Below are 23799 nucleotides of genomic sequence, written 5' to 3' on the forward strand. Positions count from 1 at the left end.
TTGGAGACCTATGGGGCCGGCCTGTTATTCTCAAGTTCCTGAGCTGCTCTCCATTGGCTGTGACCCACCTCCTCCCTGGGCTGCAGTGTAGGGACCCAAGAGTGGGGAGCTGACACCTAGGGAGGCCCTGGGGCTCTCTGCCCATGCCTGCCAGCTGTGCCCATCTGGCTGAGCCTGTGTGGGGCCAGCTCCCAGCAGCCCCGAGGAGTACATTCACATCAGGACCCCTGGGTGGCTCAGAAACATGGCAGTGACAAATGGCTTATTATACACCTGCTACCTCTCAGTCGACAGGATGGCACAGCCTCTGGGCCCAGCTGCGCTTTGCCAGCTGCCTGGTGGAGGGAGCACAGTGGGGGAGGGGCGGGTGGTCAGGCACACCTATGCACAGACAGATGCTGATGGGCACACGCACATGCATACACAGATGCACATGTGCACACACACAGCCCGCAAGACCCACACACATGGTGTGCACCTGGCCACAGGACCAGGACAGACTTGGACACGAGCACACAAACACAAGAGACGCACCAGATGGGGCAGGATTCAGCAGCAGGTGGCAGCAGTGGGGACTGGCTGCACAGCTCTGACCTCTGACCTCCGACCTTGGTCCCCCCAGGTGTTGAGTGTGGGCAGCAGCAGGTGTGGGTGCAGCTTGGGTGGCTGCGTTTCTGTGTGAGACTCTGGGTGCCCTCAGGTGTGGGCTTTGGGTGCCCAGTCAGGCGCTCGCTGAGCGGACAGTGTGACCCTGCACCTGCTGTTGGAGTTCCCTGAGATGAGTCAGCCACTGAGGGAGGCTGCGTCGCCGCCTGTCAGGACCCTGGGGCCGTCTCTTTCTGTCCTGTGAAGGTCACAGCGACCCTGAGCTGCAATCTTCTGATAGACAAGGCAGGGCCCTTGGCCTGAGAGGAAATCCCCAGCGGAGGGGTGAGGGGCTCAGCTGCTCCAGCCGCAGAACAGGCGTGGTAGAAATGAAGTCCTGCTGCGGTTGTGGGTTGTGGCAGTGCGGCGGGCCAAGCACCGAGGGGGCCCTGACAGCAGCCACGCACAGCTGTATAGGTTGCACGCTAAACAATTCCAATGTGCCGTTCTGGTTGTCTTGGCAGATGTGTTCTGTGTTTGGCCACAGGGTGAGGCGCTGCCGTGTTGTCGCTGGGTGGCACCCTGGAATCGTGCCACGTGGGCCCTGGAGGTCCTTTCTAAGCCATGTGGCTGCTTTTTGGGTGGGCATAAGCCATTACTAACAGAGCTGGTAGAATTTGGGCCCGCTGGGGAGCATGCATTTGAGGTAGATGGCCAGGCCGAGGATGGATGGATGGATGGATGGATGGCCGCACTCAGGGAGCCCGGCCGTGGCTCCGTGAGCCCCAGGCCATCCCTCAGCACCCCATCCCTGTTGTTCACACCTCATGTGGCCTTTCTGACTGTCCCCAGCTGTGGGGCGGCTCCCGTGCTCACAGGCACTATCACCCTCCAGAGCCCCCAGTCACTCTCTTCAGCCTGCCTGCTGGAGTCTCCCTACCCTCACCTCATAGACACTGCCTGCTGGTACAGCGCTGCCACCAGGGGCACCCTCTGTGTGTGGGCCCCCGCTCCACTGGGCTCAGCCCCACCCCCTGCCAGTGGATTATGTGTCCCTGAGCTCCTGGGACTGCCACATGCCTCAGGGCCCCCTCCCCCACAGAACAGGAGGGTGGAGGGCCTGGCAGTCTTTGGAGTCTGGAGCTAGTCTTGGAGCAGGGCCTGGTGTGCGTGAGGGGCGCCCTGACCCCCAGCTCCTGAGGGCCTTCTGGGTCCTGGCTTTCATCTCCCTTAGTTGGGCCACCGGGCCAGGCCGAGGCAGGGCCTGCGTGGTGGAGTTCCCTGGGGGACTTGGCTGGGCCTCGTGCAGTCCTTGCTGTGTACTCGGTGCTTGCGCAGCCCTGCTGTGCACAGCACCATGTCTCCTGGGCTGCCACCCCTCAGTCCCTTTCTCCGCTCATGTCTGGTCAGCTTCACCCTGGCAGCTGTTTTCTCTCCCCTCAGAGCCCCTTGGCAGCCTGTGGGCAGCAGCAGCCAGGCCAGGGTACCACGGAGGCCACTAAGGCAGATGTCTGTGAAATTCAAAAGAAAAGCGTTTACCTCGAGCAGCTAGAGAAGCTACAACCCAAGCGCTGACTTCAGGGTGGTTCTGATGGCCCGGGGGAGGCTACCTGCCATCATGTGATTGGGGTTTGTCACCCAGAGCCGGGTTTCTGCCAAGCAGGTGGGTGACAGAGGCTTGCCGGGCAGCACCAGGCAGCACTGGGCACAGGGCAGCCCTCCGAGGCCTGTGCTGTGAGGTCATTCACCACCTCACTGTACCCCAGCACCAGACCCCAGCAGTGGGCGGCCTGGTGAGTCACCACTGGGCACCGCTGTGGGTTTCTCTGGCCTAAGGAGTGGAACTTGCCAGCTTCTCGCTGTGCCCACATGGCACTCATCACGGCCTGCCCGGGCAGTCCCATTTCAAGACTGGGATTCTCTCCAGCTGCGTCTCCACACCCAGTCAGTTCCCATTGCCCGTGTGCACATCTGTCTCCACTTCTACACTGCCAGCCATGTGTGCCATGTTCACCGACACACTGAGCACCTACTGTGTGCTGGAGGCCCTCGGGGCACTGGGGCACCGGGACACAGACAGATCACGGCCACCCTGCAGCCCTCCTTTAGGAGCCAGGCACGCAGGCCGGGCAGGTACGGAGAGGGCTGTGCTCCAGGCTACGGGCTGGGGAGCAGCTCAGGTAAGCTGCAGCTGAGGAGGCACGAGTGCAAAGGCCCTGGGGCCACCACCCTAGCATGCTGTCGTGGCTTGGTGGCCTCTTCCTCTCTCCAGCGCGTGGCATACTGCACATGGAAGGCGCTCGGCAAGCATTTGCATGAGCTGAGCTTTTAAGTCGTCTGGTGCTGGTCCGGGAGGGCAAGGTCAAGAGGAAGTGAGGTGCCTGGGAGTGCAGGCCAGCCTTTCGGGGTGTCCCGGCTGAGTATCATGTTCTGGGCAAGGCTTCCTTGCTCCATGCAGAAGCTTCCTTCTCTCTGGTTAGGCTGGGCAGTGTTGGTGCCCGGAATCCTGAGGCCATGCTGAGCTTTGGAGGGGTGGTGGTCCCCCCAAAACTTTACAGCCCCTGAGATGCCACTGGGGGACTGCATCCCAGAATCCCCTTCTCCCCTGGGGCTCCTGGCACAGTCAGGATGGGGTCAAGGAACTTGGAGGTCACCTGCAGACTCGCAAGGCTCTGGGGAAGGCTGTGCGTCCTTAGGGTCCAACAGAGGGGTCTTTATTGAGCACTGACTGTGTATGTGTGTGTATGTTCTTGATTACCCTCCCCCTGTGGCTACCGTTACATGTCACTGTGAATGAATGGCCCCAAGTGGAATGTCTTCTCACACGGTCCAGGGCTCAGGATCCTCCGGCATCTCCCTGGGCTCACGTGACTCGGCCAGGTCCCGGAGGCCTCGCCCTCACCTCATGGTCCCTCTCTGTGCATCCTGCTGCCCCTGCTTCTGTCCGCTGAGGACCTGGTGGCCCCTCCCTCGCCAATCCAGGATGCTCCTCCTAGTGCCTGTTGGGGTTAACCAAGTGTATGGAATAGGTGCGCTGGTTGTCGCCAGTCAGTCACAGCCCCAGGGGTTGGCATGGACACCCTTTGGGGGCCATGAATTGACCTGCCACATTGGCCACGGTGGCTGGGCTGGACTTGTGTGGCCCCACCAGGGGACGTGGTATTCCTTGCATAGGACCAAGAATTGGTGGGCTGGGAGGCATGCTGAGACGGTCGTTCACTGAGCGCCAGCTCTGTACCACAAGGGCAGGTGCTTTGCTGGGAATGCCCCCCAGGACTCTGCCGTGCCCCCTGGGTGGACCCTGCCCCAGGGTCCACCGGCCTGTGGCTCTGCTGCTGCGGTGCAGCCTCTGCCCAGGCAGACCAAACGCCCACAGCTAAGGCTTGGGGTCCTGTCATCCTGGTGGGGGCTCACAGCTGAGACCAGACAGGGCCTGCCCAACGCAGGGACAGGGAGCTGGTGGGGCCACCCTGGGGTGCGTCGTGTCCCCAGGTCAGCCCATCTGTCTCCAAGTGGGCGGAGGTGGAGCAGGACAGCAAAGTGGGCATCGAGCGCTGTCGGGACTGGGCAGCACTTGAGCCAGGCGCTGGGCCTGAGCAGGGGGAAGGGAGCAGCCCTCACCCTCTGTCAGTGCAGTCCCCTCCCTGCTTGCTTCCTGTGGACTCCATCGGATTTCCGGCCCTGTATCCCCCAGAGCTGAGCTGAGCCCCACCCACTGGGGAGCACACACAAAGTGGCCTGGCTGTTCCCTGCAGGGCACCACAAGGTCTCGTGAGAAGGGCCCACTCACCCTGCATGCTTCCTGGAACACCGGCTGTAGCCAGGCCTGAGCTGCACACCTGTCCTTCTGGTACTCTGGGAGGCTGAGGCAGGAGAACCCCATGTTCTGGCAACGTAGGGCTGGGAAGGCAGCTCAGTGCGAAGACCATTGGGTTCAGTACAACAGGAAAGGAGGAAAACAAACTGGCAGGGAGGGAAGGCGTGCCACCCCTAGGAATGGGGACGGCTGGGCCCCAGGGCCCCTGTACCCTCCTATACCGGTCACCTGCTCCGCAGCCGACCTGGTGCCCCTCTTCCTGTCCTCCTCCTCGCATTTCTAGAAGCAGCAGGTGGCTGGTGAGCAGGGGACCAAGGGCCCTAGACCCAGATCTGCTCCAGGCTCTGCATAGCCTCAGCCTGGCCCTCCATGGGAGACAGGGTGGGACTCTGTGACACGGGGCAGGAGGGCAGCAGACAGCTGGCTCTGGTGGGGGGCTGTCCTGGGCAACATGCGGGGCGGGAAGGGGGGAACAGTGGGGCAGCGTCCCCAGGCCACGCCACGCCCTCAGGACCCTTTGGGGCCAGGACACAGCCTCCTGCAGGGTCCCAGCCTCCCCGCCACTGTCACTGCTGACCGTGCTGCCCGTGACCTTGCAGCTTCCGCAGCCCCCAGAGCACATCCTACTCTCAGGCCTCGGGGCGGGGCCTCTGCTGGGTGAGCTCACACGGTACTCAGCCGAGTTTGGGGGCAGAGGGCGGCCGCAGCTGGGGGCAGCTCTGACGCAGCCTGCCCACCACAGCCCTTCCAGCTTAGGTGTGGAGGCCTCGTCACCAGGCCTGCTCATGCCACCTGGGGCAGGTCCAGACACTGCTCAGGCCCACCTGGAGGCAGCAGCCCTTCCCAGGTCCTTGCCCTGCCTTTGCGACCCTGACCACCTGGGCTCCAGAAGCAGAGCACAGGGAGGTGGGCTGACCAAGGCCAGGGACCAGCCTCAGTGACCCCATCTGTAAGGTATGGGCCATTAGAAGCAGCAGGGCCAGGTTGGGGACCCTGGCCCCGTGTGACTGCTGTCACCAGAGCCCTAGCTCATTCCTTCCCGAGATTATGGGTAAGGCTGGGGTCCATCCAGGTGGCTCAGCCACCCCCAGACCCTGATGGCAGCTTTTGGCACAGACAGGGCCGTGTCCTGGAGTGTGGGTGCCAGCCCCTCCCGGCCGCCAGGCGTGTGGTCCTGGCCTTGGACACGTGAACAGCCCTGGCTCTGTTCTCACAGCCGTGGGAGGCGGCTGTCACTGCGGCGGCTGGGAGCTGGACGCGAGCCCAGAAGTGGAGGGGGGCTGTCGCCCCGGGCACCAGGCCCGGCCAAGCCGCAGGTGCCAATGCCCGGGTGTGAGTGGAGGTCCTGCTGTGTGGGGAGGAGGTGGGGAGACGGAACACAGGAAGCAGGGAAAGGCTGCGCCTTGGGCCACACAGCTCGGTCTGCACACCCCACACACCGCCCTCCCTGGGCTACCGCTCCCGCCTGGCTTCCGGGCCTGCCCTGCTGTCGAGCAGGTCGTGCAGCGCACATCCTGGACCTGGACCGGAGCGTCTGGCGGGAGCTGGGCCGTATGCAGTGCCTGGCACCAGCCCACGTTTTGGCTTTCGGGCTTGGCACTCTGGTTGCCTTTGATCCAGAGCCTGGAATGTTGGCAAGGGGCTGTGTGTGTCCCTGGGCCGCGGGGCGCCCCTGGTGGCCGTCGGTGGTGTAGGGGCTGGGGCTGTAGGAGGCAGCTCTGTCCCTTGAGGACAGAGGCAAGTCTGTGGGCCTCTCTGGGTATCCCTCCCATGCAGAATGGCCAGGGGCCATGCGCAGAGCCTCGGGGGCTCAGGTGTGCCCTCATCTCTCCTTTGTCCCCTGGCCTGCTTGCTGAGAATAAAAATCTTAACCCAGGGACAGAGGTGGGAGCTCCTGGCCCCTCAGAGAACCTGGGGGAAGAAACGCCTCTGAAACCTCTTCCAGCTGCATGACCTCAGCCTAGCCTCTCTGTGCCTCCCCTTCCTCATCAGGAACAGAGGTAATGACAGCGGGTGTTAGGTTGTAGCAGATTAAACAACTCAGCCATGGCTCCTGGTGGAGACCGGGTCCTCATTCCTGTGGCGCCGGGAGACCCTGGTAGGCTGGGGCTGGGCTTGTGTCCCTGCTCCCAGGGCAGCCTGTGCCCCTACTCCCTGTGGTGTGGGGAAGCCAGGCCCTGGCACCCAGCCATAATCTCTGTCCCCAGGAAGGACATCTGCTGGTTTCTCTGGGCAGTGGGGGTGGTAGCACATGTGCTGGTGACGGATCTCTTGCCCACCAGGACCGGGTCAGGCACGTCCACACTGGCTGGGATCCAGGCTCTGCATCTGCCCACAGCTGCCTGAAGCCCCCTGGGGGAGGCGGCTCTGCTTCCATAGCTGCCCTCGAGGGCTGGGAGACCACCACTTCCCCCCTATGGCACCACAACAGCAGGCTGCCGGGAAGAGACTGTTGGGGGGGGCCCAGGCAGGCCACCCCTACCCACTGGCACCTCTGCCATCTGTCTGTGCCAGGCTGCCTTGGGCAGAGCCAGGACAGAAGCCCCAGAGCTGCCATGTGCAGGGGCCAAGGGTCTGTTTGCTAAATCCATGGACAGTCCCAGTGTTGTGATGGGCAGCAGGTGACAGGATTGAGGTGACTCAGTGGTACGCATTTTCCAAGGCTCATGAGGCTGAGGGTTTGAATCCAGCAACAACAAAAGCACTGCCCTAAAGACCAGCCTGGCTGGGAAATGGTGATGTGTACGACCCCTTGCCCAGGCCTCAGTGGCAGCGGCAGTAGAGGTCTTGTTCTCTGAGGTTATCTTGGCCAGCTGGGTGGGCAGGGGTCCTACACCAGGGCACAGCAGTGCCAAGGTGGACAGGGGGGGCTTCCTGGAGGTGGCGCTGTGACCTGCTGGCCACACTGGTCAGGTTGCTAATTCAGTGTTATGGTGGGCAGTTCAGCCTGGCCTTGGGGACAGTGACCACTTTGTGAGGTGGCAGGGCCCAGATGCTAAGCGAGTGTGAGCTGGGCGTCTGTGCGTGGCCCTCGGTCTGCACAGCGCAGCTCGCGGCTGACACTCCCTGCTGTACGAGGCTGCACGCTGGTGCCCCAGAGCACGGGCCCAGGACGGGAGCAGGAGGGGCAGTGCAGGCTTGCCACCGCCAGCTCCTCAGGCCTGCTGCCGTCTGCACGCAGGCCGGGCCTGACACATCCATCATGCGGCCCTGGCCCTGGCTCTGGCGGTGGCTCTGGGAAACATTATTTATCTCTGGGCTGCGTCCCGGGCAGGCTGCTTATCTCCTGTGTGTGCTCCTACCCACTGCTCTGCCCCAGCCTTATCTTGGCGGCCTGGCACTTCCTCTACCCACAGCTGACCACTGTGGGGCAGGGACAGTCCCCGTCCGCACCAGGCCCCGGGACAGGGGGACAGACACACACACACACACACACACACACACACACACACACACACCACGGCATCACACCAGTTCTCAGTGCAGACACGTACCCACACACATGCACACACCCTGACACACACCCGACACAGGTGTGCACACCATGGACCCCAGCCCACACTACAGGCCGGCGCACACTTTCCTGTGCATAGCACCCACCCACGAAGCCACACATACTCCTGCCCACGCAGGGCACGTGGCACTCACACACGCATGTGCACACATGCACACATGCATGCATGGTGCCTGCAGTGCACATCACACACATTGTACTCATACACGCATACTGCAGGCGCACGTGGACACACACGGAGTACATGTCACTCATACCCTGTGCTCCTGCTGTCCCTGACTCCTCTGCCAACCCTGCCCTCATGGGAGGGATCAAGGCCTAAGGATCCCGGGAGGTGCGTGCTGCCACATCCCCACTGCGTGTGACCAGCCCATCAGGTGGAGAGGGTGTGCTGTTGGGGCCACCAAAGGCCAGAGGATGCCCACCAGGTAGAAAGACTTGGTAGCCCTCAGCAGAGGAGCCCAAGGCGGGAAAGGGCATGTCCCTGCTGCCCCACTGGCCTCCGGGCTGTCCCCGAGGGCTTGGGTCCTTGGTGGCCTCCCCACCATGGGGGCAGATCCTTCTGTGTGTCCCTTGGCCTCAGGCCTGGGAGGGGGCAGCAGCAGGCCGCCTCTCTGCAGACAGGACTGGCTCAAGGGACGGGGTCCCAGGCACAGGGCTGCACACCAGCCTCCCCTGGCTGAGGCCAGGCCCCAGAGGACCAGTGGAATGGCCTTGTCTGGAGAGGGGCTGCCTCCCTGTGGCCTGACCGTGAGGCTGCGAACCCCGCCTCACCCTCCCTGAGACCCTGTGCCCCCTCTAACATGGAACCAACAAGCGTGCCAGTCCAGGGTCTCCTGGCAAAGCGTGGGCTGCACTGGGCCTGGCCACTTTCCTGAGACTTCCTCTGTCCCTGCCCAGCTCTTGCTTTCCTTTTATACAAGCTGAGGCTCGCGCAGGTGGCAGCTCTGCCCACAGGAGGAGTGTGAACTCATGCCAGGCAGGGGCGGGGTTCTGGATGCCCATAGCCTGGCCCTGTGGGAACCCTGCCCAGCTCTAGTTGCCTGATCAAGCCAGGCCGCCTGCAGGGACAGGATCAGTGGAGGGGGAACCCAGAAACCTATGGGTCCCCAGGGTGGGATGTGCTGGCAGCATGGGGGGTGAGCTCCGGCTTCCAGCTTCAGGGCCCCAGCAAGCCTGGTCCTAGCTCTGTTGCCTGCCAGGAGGAGCTGCTCCCCAGCTGAGGGACAAGCCCTCTCTCCACAGAATGCTTTGAACCGCCACCCCTACCCCTCACACAGAGCATTGCCTCAGGGGAGGATGACCTGGCAGGTGTTTGGGGCTGTAGCTTCCTAGAGGATTGGGAGACAGGAAGTAGAACTGAGTGGCAGGCACTGTCCCTTCCAGGCTGCCTGGTGCCCTGCGATGATTGTGCTCTGCGACGCCCAGATGGGAAGTCCCAGTCACCCAGAGTCAAGGCCACTACCTGGCAGATGGCTCCTCCTTGGGGTCCCCAGGTGAGGCTGAGTTGGACCCTGGAGGGGGTGACCAAAGTCATGCTCCAGGCAGGTGCTACAGCCCCCAGGGTCAAGGGCGGTGATGGATGGTAACGAGACCCAGGCTCTGATAGAGTCCATTTTTCACCTGCAAGGCTCTGGGCCGCCCCGCGCCTGCGAGGCAGCTGGTAATCCATCCTCTACCCTTCACGGCCATGCGGTAATGGGGTCATAGATCACTCCCTCCGGAGCCAGCAGACAGGGAGCGGAGCGTTAAGGATGACTTCAGGTGACCCTGGCCAGGATGGCTGGGCTCCAGATGGGGCCGCCACAGTCCTGGCCTGGAGTAGAGGTCTCTAGGCTGCTCAGCCCTGCAGGGTGGGCAGGGGCAGCCCATCCCCAAGGACACACCCAGAGCAGGCAGCACCGTGTCACCAGGTCAGTGTGAAGCAGACCCCGGCTTGGAGCACTCGGCCCTGTGCAGACACGCCACCACAGACCCTTCCTGTGCCTGACTCAGTGGGGTGGCCAAGCAGGCTGGAGGTGGAGCAGCCCTCGCGATTCCCCTGAGGGGCTGCCCAGGTCCCTAAGCCCAGACCCCAGGCGTGCAGGCCGCACGGCAGCCTCTCCTGTGCCTGCCTGCCTCCGCAGCCTTGGGGTGAGATGAGCCAGTGCCCAGCCCAGGCCGTGGGAAGCCAGAGCCACTCAGGGCCTGGCGCTGGCGCTGGCGGCGGCATGTCTTTCCTCTTCTGGTGTCCTGAGGCACGGCTCTGTCCCGGGTGAGGGCTGTGAGTCCTGCAGAGACGCCTCTTTCGTGAGCATCCACCCTTGGCCTGAGTGGTCTCACAGAGGCTGTTGCCAGTACCGGAGTCTGCAGGGAGGGCCTGGTGCGAGGAGGTGCCTGGAAGGTCCTGGGGGACCCAGAATCTGCTCTTGCTGCCCTGCACCCGCCACATGCTGGGCACAGGCCCAGTCGTCTATCCCCTGGGTCCTTCCAGGGCTGGCACCCGCTGTCCCCCAGCCTAGGCTACTTGTTCCACACCCCTGTGTGGCCGGAGCTGCCCTGACGCTCTAATCTCAGCGAGGCCTGACCTGGGTTTCCGTTGGATTGCACCGTCCTCCGTGGAATCCGGCTCTTCCTCTCCACTGAGGGCCCAGGTCACCTTGTTCCCTGACTACTTCTCTCTTCTGACCTCCTACCTTCAGCCTCATGAGAGCTCATCCGTCGCCGCAGCTACTGTGGGTTCTCGGAGCCCCGTAGACGTGGCAGGTGCCTGATGGATCGATGCTGCCTGCGGCAAGAATGGAAGGAGAGAGGGCGTTGGTGGGACAGGGAGGGAGGGGAGCTTGGGCGGTGTGGGCACTGGCAGGGATTAGGTGTCTGGGTTAGGTGGCTCAGCCCATGTCTCCCCTCTCCCTGGCCCAACTCCACCACTGGCTGTGGCTGAATTAGGGCTTGGAGGACAACGTGGCTAAAGGGTCACCTCCAGGCAGGGCCACAGGTAGCCTCCCTCTGATCCAAAAGGGGGGCAGGGTAACTCCCAGGGCCAGCAGAGGCCACCTAACATCCTCTGTAGCCTGTGGCTGGGTGTGGCTCATGCCAGGCAGGGGTGTGCAGCACCTCCGCATCCACTCTGCGTGCAGGAGGGGCTGGCCTGGATGTCTAGGGCCTTTCCAGGGGCGGGACTTGCTGTCTCCTCCATCCTCCTAGGCATCATTTGTCCCTAGAGACTGTATGCGTGGGGAGTAGCTGCGGGCCCTGGCCAGCCAAGCCTCCCAGGCTTGCCTCGGATGTGAATAAAGTAATCCCAGCAAGGCTTCATGCCTGTGCCTCTTCTGGCCCATCGGGTCCTCTCTGCCCAGAGACGGGCATCACCCGCAAGCAGCCACACTGCAGTGAGGCCCAGGCTCCAGCTCTGAGACCACCCTGTGTCCCCAGGACCCGTGGAGTGGGGCCCTTTAGCCTGCTTCACCCCGGGCGAACCTGGAAGCCAGAGAGGGACAGGGAAGAGAAAGCACTGGCCACAGTCCTAGGGGCTGCACTGACCCCGCAGGCTCGCGCTCCTCACACCCGCCCCGTCCCAGGACCTGGAGCAGCAGCTGGCATGCAGCAGGGGCTCAATAAATAGGGGAGCCTGCTTTGCTGTCTGGGCAGGCAGGGCCAGGCACAGCCTGCGGAGGACGGCGTGTCCCCTGCGCGGGCCACAGCTTAGGCTCCAGCTGTGGGCCTGACTCGCTGGGAGGTGCTCCAGGAGGTGTCTGTCCTTCCATCTGCTCGGATTTCATTGGCGCTGCAGCCCCCGGCTTCCCTGCCCTGACTGACTGTGCTGCACCGTGGGGCTGAGGACTGCCGCCAGCGCCCTCCGCTGGCCTGCCTCTCTGTGTCCCGCGGTCACCTGGGGTGCCTGGGCAGCTGCTCCCCTGTCAGCCACTCAGCCTCCTGAACAAAGGTCGTGCCGGTGCGAGCGCTGTGACCCTGCAGCCGCCTAATGGAGCTTGGAGACGCAGGATGCCGGCAGCGCGACAAGCCCGGCTTGTCTCCACAGGGAGCTGATGGCCAAGCGCTTCCTCCCAGGCACCCCAAGTCCCAGCAGACTGCAGGTGCTGCAGCCAGGAGCCCAGAAAGGCGGTTAGTGACAGAGCAGCACAGCGCCCCTAGAGCAAGCGCTTCTCTCCCTTCTGTCACCTCAGGAAACTGAGGCACAGGGAGGCAAAGGGGCACAGGGAGGCAAAGGGACACCGGGCTGCTTTCTGGGGACTGGTATCCCACTGAGGTCCCAAAGGCTTTGGTCCCCACACTCCTGGCTGTGGCCACAGCACTAGGGCTCTGTGTCTCCACATGGCTGTCTTGTCCTTGACACCGGCTCCACACCCTTGTAATGCATGCCTTTATCCATTTAACCTGAAAATACCTTTAATTCAGTTTCATTTCTGGATATTTATTCTAAATGTAGAATTCTGGACTGGTTGGCTTTTAGTTCTAGGTCTTCCCCTTTTTTTCTTTCTTTCTTTCAGGCTCTGGGTCAGTTTTATTTTTACAAGTCTGTGATCAAAGTGTGTGACGGCCTCGTCACCGGGGCAGTCAGTATGTGCAGGTCACGCAGCCTTAGTTTTTCTCTCGTGCTTTAGAACTTCCTCTTCTCTCCCCAGCAACGTGCTTTAAATTCAACTTTTCCCAGTCAATGCGTGTCCCGGGTCTGACTGACAGGTGGGGATGTGGGGACATCCCCAGCCTCTGGACCCTGTACTAGAGCATGTCACCTGCTGTGCCTAGGGGAGCAGCTGTGACCTCAGGGGCAGGAGCCTGGTGACTGGGAGCCACTCTCCATCACCCAGTTCGTTTGTTTTTGACATAATCTCACTGTATAGCCCAAGCTGGCCTCAAACTCATTATGTAGCCCAGGGTGGCCTTGAAGTCACAGTAGTCCTCCTGCCTCAGCCTCTCAAGTACTGGTATTATAGGCAGGGTTTTCGTTTTCATTTTGTTTTGTTTTCGTTGCTGGGGACAGACCCCAGGGCCTCACACATGCCAGGTGAGCACCCCACACACAACTGAGCTGCACCCCAGCCCTGCCTTTCATATGAACTCTGTCACAGTTGAAGAAGCTGCAGGTGGTCTTGTTGGCCTATGTTTTCAAAGAGCCTCCTCTCCCCAACTGAGGAGGTCTGGAACCTTCTAGAATATTCTTTCTCTTGCTTTGAGTTATCCATAGTCTACAAGAGAAGAAACCCATGTCTGCATGGTTGCAGGGCTCTGGTCTCCTTTGAGGCTCTGGGTCAGTCTGGAATCCTGTTTGCAGTCTCCTGCCTGTCCCCTAGCCCCCACCCCCACCCTCCAGGCCTGGTACAAGGTTTCATGTCACCCTGCAGGCAGGTGGCCCTGCTCACCACCAGGGGGCAGCAGGGGCTTGGGCACCCGCCCGCCACCTGCAGCCTGGTGCAGACCCTTGGCTGGGGCCCAGCTGGCGTTGGGGCTCAGGGCTGGCGGATGGCCTGTGTCCCTCCTGGACCAGAGTAGTACTTCCCCCATGAAGAGCTGGGGTCACCTTGGACAGGACCCCTTCCCTGTTCTGGTCCCAGAAACAGCATTGGCTGTAGGCGCTGGGTCTTGGGTGCCAAGTGGCAAGGATGGAACAGAAACATCTGGCAGGGAGGTGGGGGTTGCGGTGGGATCAGCCGGGGCGGCAGGCGAAGGAGGGAGGCAGGCAGGGAGGGAGGTCAGGGCCGAGAAATTAAATGTTCATAAATGCAGCCCGCTGCTCGCGAAGTAGGGCAAAGCCATTAGCGCTCATTAAAGTTTAATACCTGTCGGGGCTGCGCCCGCGGATGCCGCTCTAATTTGATGGGTGCAGAGGGAGAATTCTCTGCCACGGAGGGGGCCGGGCGGGGGTTGGGAGCCGTGCAGCTGCGGCCCGGTGGTCGTGGGGCAGCAGTTTGGGGCCCGCGGGGCTGTCCTTGGGCCATGGAGTGGGCCCCTTGCCTGTGACGTCCCCAGAGCGCCCCGTTCCTGCCACAGAGCAGACTGTCCTCTCCTGTCCTACTTCGGCCTGAGAGCCTGCCGGTAGCCTCCACAGGCTCTGGGCTGGTGGCCCAGGCAAGCTGACAGAGAGGCCCCAAAGGCTCTACTGGAAGCCAGGTTACCCTGGAGACCGTCCTGCAGGAAGTGGCACCTGAGTTGAGAATTCGGCCTGGCTGTGACAGTGGAGGGGCACTAGCAGGTGCCTGGGCAGGGGTGAGGACAGCGGGCAGAGGGAGTGGCCATGAGCAGGGAGGAAGGCTGAGGCACGCAGGTAAGGGGGGATGTGTCCTTGAGATGGCAGTGGCAGCAAAAGCCTTCCCATACCCGAGGCCCAGGCTTTGGGGGCCACAGGAAGAGGCTAAGAAGCCCGGGACTTGCTGTGACCGGGGCTCTGGGGTCTCCCATTCTCCAGGGGCAGACCAAGGTAGGGCTTCCAGGGCTGCAGCAAGAACATGGAGGGGCATCTCATGCCACCCCCACCATGCAGGCTGGCCTCCCCTCTCGCCAGGTCCTGGAAAACCCTTCTGTCTCCTGACTCACCCGTGATGAAGGCTGCCATCTGCTGCCGCTGCCTGCCCGCCCACTGCAGCTCCCGAGCTGCCTGCCACTTCCTCCTGGCCCTGCTGCCTTCAGGACCCTATGTCTAGCCAAGCCTGGGAGCCGGGAGCCTTGTCCTCTGTGCCCCCAAGCTTCCAGATGTGGGGTGGGCACTGTCCAGTGTGTCCTCGTTCCTGGCCTGTGGTCCTCATGGGACAGGTGGAGCCGAGGTGGTGCGGCCCTTGCATGGCGTCAGGCCCTGGGGCCAGGCACAGGCTGTGAGCTACATTCAGGAGACCCAGTGCCGGGCACAGGCCCCATGTGGACAGGGCATCTCCCCCCCTGGCCAGCAGACCTGCCATCTCCTTCTGTGTCTGCCCCCAAGGCCTTGGGGTACCACAGGGAACAGCTCTGAGGACACAGAGCCAGGGCTGGGCAGGGGTGGGTTGAGGCAGGGCACATCTGGGGCCCGCAGCTGCTGGCAGGTTTCTGGATTCCCATCTGTGTGCCAGGTGTGACCGTGTACAGCCTGGGAAGGCGACAGGGAGCCGGAGAGCAGCAGCGACAGAGAGAAGCAGAGAGGCAGGCAGAGGGAGCGTGTGGGTACCGGGAGCTGGGACAGAGGCATGGGGCACTGGCAAGCAAGGACACCCCAGCGCCCAGGTGCCCTCTGCCATCCTGGCTCCCGGGTTCTCCACAGCTCAGACAGGCAGTGGCTGGGCCTGGGGCCCCATAGCAGGGCTCCCGCAGCCCCTTCACCAGGAGCATGGCTCCCAGGGGCCGGGCCTGCTGAGCAGCCTATTCCAGAGGCAGAGCGCTTCCTGGCTGCTGTCACATGTGGTCCACGAGGCTCAAAGTCACCTTCTAGCAGGGCCCTCAGAGCGTAGCTCAGCTCCAGGCAGGCCTGGAGCAGCACAGCTGCAGCAAGAGGCCCCACCTGCTGCCCAGTGGCCGCCTGGCCCTCTAGGGGCCAGTCAGTGTCATATCATATTGGCGCAAGGCGCACATGCCTCCCCAGGCATGGGGTGGTCTTGGGGTCTTGGGCTCTGGGACTGAAGTGACAGGGAAGGGCCCTCTTCTTCTTCTTCTCCCTCCCCCTCCCTTTTTTTTTTTTTTTTTTCCAATAACGAGGATTGAACTCAGGACCTTGCACGTGCCAGGCAAGCACTTGTGTCACTGAGCTATATCTCTGGCCCCCTCTCCACCTCCTAAAGATCTGGGTTTCTTTCTGCTCATGAGAGTCCCTCCTCAGGCACTCACAAAGGAGGCTTCTAGGGAGCACCTGAAGACCACTCTGGGGCCCACTTTACTCCAGGTCCCCACCCCCAAGCTCCCCAGTGAATTCCTAGCCCAAGGGGAGCCATCTTGGACCTGGCACCCTCAGATCTGGGAGACTCGGACACCACCCCGAGAGTGGCTGCCTGACCTGGGCCCCTGGTTTTTCCACCTGTGATGTGGGTGTGCTGTGGCTGGGGATAGTCTGAGTGTCCTCCAGCTGCCTGTGTCCACCCTTCATACCCAGCACTAGGGGCTGCGAGGAGGAAGCTTGATCCGACTGGGGCGGGAGGCCGGCCTTTGGGAGCGTGGGGATTAGGTAGGTCGTCAGGGCGGAGCCTTCTACGGAACCCTGGTGTCTACAGAGGGAGACCAGAGGACACGCACGGTCCCGGCACGCGGCGTCCCGCCCCACTCGGGTCTCTGCAGCGTGCGGCTGCCTCCAGACACGGGCCGGGGCCTCCAGAGCTTCCAGGGAAGCGAACTCCGCTAGGAAGCGCCCCGCTTTGGGTATTTTATAGTAGTAACAAGAACCTGATTCATCGAGGGGCGCAGGCCAGGCCTGCGGGGCTGATCTGCCCGCTGGGGTTGGCGCGGGGGGCGGCCCTCGGCTCCTGGCACATGGATCCCCGTGCGCCAGGTCCTGCACACACCTGTGTGCCGTGAGGGTGTGTGTGTGTAGGATTCAGTTACTTTTGTCTGTGTGTATATATGGTTGTACATGTGTGTGTGTGTGGTTGTGTCCATGTATGTGACTGCGTGTGAGTCTCTGGCGGACATGTCTTGTGTCTTGTCTGTGTGGGTGGCTGTGTGTCTGCAAGCCTGTGTGTGACTGTGTGTCTGAATATTCATCTTTTGTGTGTGATCATGTGTATGTCTGTGTCTCTGCGGGCTTCTGTGTGTGACGGCATGAGTGTGTCCATGCCTGGAGATAGGTGTGGCGGGGACCTGCCACTGCCCGTGCACACCGTGTGCAAGGCCTCCCTGCGCTGGCCCGACACCAGCCCCAGGGCCCTGCTGGTGGCCCGAGACCGCTCGCACAGCCCTGCCTGGAAGCTGTGCCTGCAGCTGGCTCCTGGGGCGCCCAGGTGGGCGGGTGGGCAGGAGCCTGGCCTTCTGCACCCTGGGGTGGGTGTGGGCGAGCGGGGACGCCCTGGTGGCGGGAGGCCCGAGGCTGGCCATGCATTATTCAGCGCCCTGATCTCACATTATTCTCCCGGATACTTTTACAACCTGTCAGTAAATAAAAAGATCCTACATTATTTATAGAAGTGAAGCAGGCTGGCCCGGAGGATTGAGGACGCTGTTATCAGGGAGGGCTCAGCCCCTCTGAGGGCAGTGGGCCCGGAGGCTGCCACCCGTCCGCCAGGTACCAGGGCTTTGGCTCCCGACCCCAGGGCCCACACTCATCTGCCCGAGTCATGTTTCGGGGACCGGCTGGTTCAGGGTGCAATGGGCAAGGCCAGGTAGCCTGGGTGAACGGCTGAGTGTTGGTGGCCGAGGAGCCCCATGGTGGGGGCAGAGGCTGGCAGGGGTGAGGCTTGCTGGGCACTGGCTGTGCCTGTGGTGCTGACACAGCCTGGCTGCACTTTGGAGCGGGCCGAGGGCTTTCTTGTCAGTCGGCTCTGCCGTCCATCCCGTGAGGGTGCCGTCTGAGGGTAATTAGCAAGAGCGTGCAGGGGCTGGCGAGCCCCTCAGCTGGGCACTTCCAAGGGCACCCAAGGCCACCATCCCGCAACCTGGACCAGGACAGCAGAGCTGGGCCTTTGCTTACCAGCCCTCGTGCAGGTTCCCAGGCGGGGACCCGCAGAGGTCTGGCGCCCTAGGCTCTAGCTGCTCGCTGGCTTCTGGTACCAGTGTTGACTTTCCCAGGGACCTGGCTTCCTGACAGGGCCAGGGAGAAGCTGGCAGCCGGCAGCAGGCTGGTGCCCCACACCTCCTGTCCCCTGTTCCCTCTCAGCTAGCACCAGGCAGTGGGTAGGGGCCACTTCCAGCTCTGCAGGCCTGGTTGGTGGCCCAGTTGGTGGCGGCTCAGGCTCCACGGGCTGAGGCTGTCCTCGTCCTGGTGCCACACGCAGAGAGCACACGCAGAGGCCCCTCTGCACCAGGCAGACCCCACTTCTGTGGCCCAGCGTTGAGGACAGGCTCAGGGGTGGTGGCCAGGGCTGTGAGGGCTGTGACCAGGGGCCACAGTGGGCCATGCCACAACTGCCTGGTCCCCAGAGTCATGAGAACCGAGTGTCCCTTGGTCACTTACGTTAACGAGCAACCCGGGCTCCTCCAGGGGTGGAGAAGTAGCGGTGCTTCCGCAGCATTTGCCCAGGGGTGGCGACTCGGGGCCCCCAGTGAGGATGGCGCCCCCACAGGAGCAGGCCAGGGATGGCCACCCTGGGCACAGGGTGGAGAGTGCTCATCCCAATTTTTTATTATTCATTTTATTCATCTGGGGGGGGGCAGCTCAGCCCGCCTGGGGGCAGGGCTGGCTGGCATGTGGTGCTGGGGGATTGAACCGCGGTCCATGTGCGTTGCTAAACTTGTTCTAAGTAGGTGCTTTAGACCACTGAGCCATCTCACCAGCCCCCAATTATTTTTTTTAAATCTTATTTCACTTCATGTTATTTTTGTGATTGTAAAACTTGAATCTAGGACCTTCTCCCTGAGGTACATCCTTGGTCTTGCTTAAAAAATTGATGCAAGAGCTCTCTAAGTCACTATGTTGTCCAGGCTGGGCTTGAACTTGCAGTCCACCTGCCTCAGCCTCCCCAAGTGCCAGGCTTCCAGGCATGCACCACCGCACCTGGCTCCTAATTTGCCAAACATTTCTGCCATAACCCAGCCTGGGCACTTCATGCCAAGGAGGCAGGAGGTAGAGGGGGCTCTTGCTCCCAGGTTGACCCCAACCCAGGTCTCCAGTGACGGCAGAAGGTGATTGGGGTGCTGGCGGGGCCCAGGCGCCCAGGGGCAGGGAGGACATGGTCTGCACCCTGGTGGCTCCTCACCAGCTGCCTGTCCACAGGTGAGGGAACAAAGGGCAGAAAGCCAAGCTGGGGCCACCCAGGTCTGCCTCAGGCCCTGTGGCTGTTGTGATAAAGGACCCCAGACTGAAAGGTGGCCCCTGGCTGCCACGCCAGCGGCTGAAGAGGGGTGCAGCTGGGCTCCTTGCATCCTCGGCTCCTGCCAGCCCCGCATCCGGGCCGTCCAGCACATCACTCCATCCCCTGCAGCATCTGTGGACCTTTGCTCGAGCTCACGTGACCCCGTGTACCTTTCTCTGAAGACACCTGCCTGAGCCAGGAGGGGGAAGGAGGGAGGTAAGGGCTGCAGGGGCTCCCCCTGCCCAGAGGTGAGGTGTCCTGGGTGCTAGGACCAGAAGCTGAGGCATGGCCGGGTGTGGTGGTATTGCCTGTCATCCGGCACTGTGGGAGGCTGAGGCAGGAGAATCGAAAGCCCCAGCCTAGTCTGGGCAACCCAGAGAGACCTTATTTTAAAACAGAAAGAAAAAAAGTTCCTGAGAAAGCTGGAGAAAGGTATGGGCCATAGAGTGATGTGCCTTCTGTAATCACAGGCATATGTCTCGTGGGGACAGCAGGGACTGATGGTGGCCCGAGGCCCCGAGGCCCCTGCCCTGGGGAGTCGTCATGGGTGGGACAGGTGCTACTTGTGTGTGAGTTTGTGCATGTCATCTCCCATGGCTTGGGTCTCTCTTGTGAGGCAGGGGTGTTCCACCGTCTGCGAGGGCCTGCTTCAGAGAAAGACCCAAATGCGATTCGTGTGCGTGGAGGGAGCCATTGGGTGGAAGGCAGGACCTTCGTGCTAAGCTACTTCTCCAGTCCTTTTTATTTTGAGATGGGGTCTCGATAAGTTGCCCAGGTGGGGTTCAAACTTGCCATCTTCTTGCCTCAGCCTCCCAGAGTGCTGAGGTGACAGGCATGCGCCACCATCCCTGGCTTAAGTGCAACATCAGTGACCAGCATCACCGGCCGGTCACAGAGGGGTGCAGGCGCGGAACGTGCTCTGCCGTGTCACAGGTTGCCGGCTGAGACACAGGGCCACCCAGGGACTCTTCCTGCTGCTGCCAGGCCTGGAGCTGACCCCACTGACTGAGCTAGGACCCGCTCACCTCAGAGGGAGACTCCCTCGCGGCCTGGTGGCCTCCAGCCCTGAGCGCTTGTCCCTGTCCTGAAGGTGCTTGCAGGCAGCCCGGCCGTGACAGTTTTATTGGCAGGCAGCCCTGCTGAAGGGATGGCGGGCTGTTTACAGTGTGGAGGCCACAGCTCCGCGAGGAGACAGTTATCATAAATTCACGTGATGGGCCCGTTATCACCCCATTGAACTTGCGCGGACCCATCGAAGGCCGGGCGATAACACAGCGTTTCCTGGGCCCACACAGCCCTGGGATGCATTAAAGACACTGTATTTATGGCCGGCCATCGCGGCACCGTGGGCAGCAGAATGCAGCTTCTGCGAGCATCGTCTAATTTTATGATGAGCATTAAAGCCAGGCCTATAATTTGCACCTTTTTATTCATTAGACAGTGGTGCAGCCATAAGTCAAAAAGGCCCAGGGATTTAGATGCGGATCCACAAGATAAACTATTGACAAGCCAGATGTATTTTTACATTAGAGCGCCTTTACAATAGTTTATGTGGAGAGTGGAATATAAATTGCATTATTAAATATGAACCGTGGTTGGAACCGGGGCTCTCCCCAGCGGGCGGGAGCCGGGAGGGGCCACCCCGCTTCGCAAGGTTGAACCCTGCGTGGGCGCCTATGGTGGGGGTCTACGGCCCCTGGAGCTTGGGGCAAGGGTGGTGGTTGTGGGGGGCTGCTGGCTGGTGGGTCTGGCGGGACCTAGAGCCCCCGCTGCTTGCACAACCTCAGCACTGCAACTTCCTTGGCTCCGGGCCAACTCCAGGCCGAGAACTTGCCTTGGCGTGAGTTTGTCCTGCCTCGTCCTTTGGTGTGTGAGTCATACTGTGCGTGGCGGCGGCGGCAGCGTGCAGCCCTGTGTCCTGGTCTCCACCCCTGAATGACAGCAGCTCCCGCCTTGCTGTGATAGCCCAGGACACCCGCAAGGGCCCCATTGCCCTGGGTGATGACCCAGGTAGCGTATGTGCCCCCAACTCACTGTTTGAAACCCTGAGTTCACAGAGCTGCCCAGTCACTTGTGAGCCCTCTGACCTTGCCTCTGGATTCTGTGTCCTCATCCACAACATGGAGAGGGTCAGAGCACAGGACTGCTGGCTCCCTCCAGCTCTCGCTTTCTGTGGTTCTGAAGGGGCTGCCCCATGTGCACAGGAAGGCCGCACAGTTCCAGTCTTCACCGCTGCCTCCACAGCGTCTTCCAGAGGTTTTGCTGGCCCTGGCTGCTCCAGCAGTCCAATGCCCAGGGACATTCCTGGGCATGGGAGGCTGGTTTTGAGGTCCAGCAGAAATGGACAGGTCTGTGTGTCCTGGGGACTCCCTGCTGTCTTTCAAGGCCAGATGGGCCGTTCTCACACTCTGTGCGTTTCAGCACTACAACTACAAAGTGTACAGAAGCCTAGATGGCTGACTCTGTCCTCCTGTTTCTGATCCAGGGTGCTGGGCTAGAGGCCCTGTGTCTCCCAAGCCCCTGTATGCCGCTGCTGGGCCCTGAGAACCGCAGATGTGGTGGTGGGGCAGTGCCAGGAATGAGCTCCTCTGCCATTGTGGACACCAGGCTGCGGCAACACGGCCGGGGCTCCAGGGCGATCCCAGGGCACCTCTTGGCCAGGCCTGGCATGGGCACAGTGCCCTCCTGACTCGCGGCTGGGCGCCTCCTCCCTTCCCCCCATCCTACCTCTGGCTCCCAACCTGGGCCTGGTGACAGCTCCCGGACCAGGTTGGCAGCTCAGGCAGGGGATCTGGAGTATGTCGCTGGCGAGTGTTGCTGGCAGAGCAGAGGTGGGACAGAGAGAGGGGACTTCTGAGCTCTCCAAGCACATGGGAGGCGTGCAGTGGCGCCAGGAGGAGTGACTGGGTGGGTGGGAGCCAGCGACAGTCCGGGTGGGATCCAGCTGGCTTGATACCTGGGTCTGCAGCCTGCTCCACGTCCTGGGCACAGATGGTGGGGGCCACCTGGAGCGGGTCCTCATCCAGGTACAGCCCGGGACGTTGGCAGGAGGCCGCCCATCCTCGTGGGGACACAGTGGGCGCGTGGCTGGTTCTGAGAGCACAGGCCTAGACTGCTTAGTCCCCTCTGGCCCACAGTAAGGTCCCCGGAGGCTCTGCAGGGGGGTGACAGCCTTCTCCAGGGCGGTCGTCAGGTCAGGGGTCAGCTTGAGGCCAGAGGTCAAGGATGCGGAGCTGGTCCAGCTCTGCTCTCCACTTGCAGTCAGCGTGGGATGGTGGCCCATGGAGAAGCATGCTCCTGTGACAGGAGCTTCTGGTAGTGCCAGGACAGGCGGGGCAGCGGGAGCCAGTCTGAAACCAGGGCAGGCTTCCTGGCTGCGGAGGAGCCAGCAGGCTGGGCGGCAAGGGCAGAGGCAGCGCCCTACATGGACACCGGGAGGGGCTGTGCCACACAGGCCTCTGGGGCAGGCCAAGGGCAGCTGCTGGTGCTGCCAGGCAGACAGGGCCGAGGCGCCAAGGCGGGCCAGACCACATCCTTCCAAAGCGCATGGTGACCTCCCCTGGAAGCAGGGCCCTGCCCCTGTAGCCAGCCCAAATTGGGTCTGTGGGGAGGAGGGGCCTTGGGGCCAGGTATTGCAGTGCTGCGGGTATCCACCAGGGAGCACCAGGTGGACCATCTGCACCTGCTGCCGTGGACCCCTGTGTCTCTGGGCCTTAGTTTTCCTTCTGTGAAATGGGAAGCCTATCAGCCTGCTGTGGATAGGAGGACAGGAATTGGAGGCCCACGCCCAGGGGCTGGCAGACTTGTCTATCTGGGATCTCTCTGGCCCTATTCCAGGTCATGGGAGGATGGGGCACAGGGCAGCATGCCAGGGCCTGCTTTCTGTGGGGTCACCAATGGGGAATACCCCACAGTGGCACATGAAACTGGCACAGAAGGACCAGGGCCTGGCCCAAGGGCTTAAGGCCATGTTCCAGGTCTCAGATGGTGGCCCTCCTGTAGTTTAGCACTTAGACATTCAATACAGTGGGAGGCTGCATTATGAGCCCGTAGGGAAGATGAGAAAAGGCTTTCTGGGTTGACTGCCGCTCCTTCTGCCCAGGAGTAGTGGTTCCCCCAAAGTGCACAACATGGTGGGGGCAGCTGCACACCTGGTGGGGGGCGCGTGATGTGTTTGTCCCTTGCACCTGACATTGGGATGGCTGTTTCCCTGCCCTGAGGCTCCCTGGAGGATGATCTGAGGTCCCAGGCTCAGCGTCAGTCTTATGGTGGTGGCAGCAGTTCCAGGGGTTCCCTATTACCTCCTGTGCCTGCCAGCGGGGTCCAGGACCCACCGCACAGCTGGGCCGCCAGGCAAGAGCAGTGCTGCCTACGGCGAGGCGGCCCTTCTCACGGGTTAAGTGACTGCCGCAGACACATCCGCTGACATTACCGGCATGAATAAAAGATGAGGCTGCCGTGGCTGTCAGAGTGACAACGGGAGGCTCTGGGAAGGAACTGGGGCCAGGGCCGCTGTGCGAGGGAGGCTGAACCCTCCACGAAGCCTGGGGTGCTGCGGGTAGCAGGGAGTGGGCCTGTGTGCAGCAGAGGAGGCCCTGCCTGTGCAAAGGCCCTGAGGCTGGGCACGCCCCGGCACTGGAGGCTGGGCCAGGGAGCAGAGATGAGCCCAGCTCTGGCACCTTTGCCTAGTAGGTGGAGCCTCTGGGGTACCTCTGTTGGCTGGGCCGCAGGAGGCTCAAGAAAGCAAGTGGGCCTAGGAGACACCAGACCCTGCTGGCTGTTGACGAGCTAGCCTGGCACTGCAGTTTGGGTGAGGCAGGGTGGGGCACATGACCTTGCCTGGCTCTTAAGTAGCAGTTCTGAAGCCCGCAGTGCTTGCAGGGGCCCCTGGGGTCACCAACAGTGCTTGCGGGGCCCCTGGGGTCGCCAACAGTGCTTGCGGGGGCCCCTGGGGTCGCCAACAGTGCTTGCGGGGCCCCTGG

At 62.1% G+C, this 23799-nt stretch overlaps 1 protein-coding gene across 6 annotated transcripts in view; it reads left to right on the forward strand.

The window, feature by feature from the left end:
* Positions 1 to 23799, forward strand: part of Gse1 (Gse1 coiled-coil protein) — a 278367-nt gene that overhangs the window by 91271 nt on the left and 163297 nt on the right. The window lies entirely within an intron of this gene.

This window comes from Octodon degus, unplaced genomic scaffold (genome assembly GCF_000260255.1).
Source record: "Octodon degus isolate 3935 unplaced genomic scaffold, OctDeg1.0 scaffold00215, whole genome shotgun sequence".
In the NCBI taxonomy this organism is placed as follows: domain Eukaryota; kingdom Metazoa; phylum Chordata; class Mammalia; order Rodentia; family Octodontidae; genus Octodon; species Octodon degus.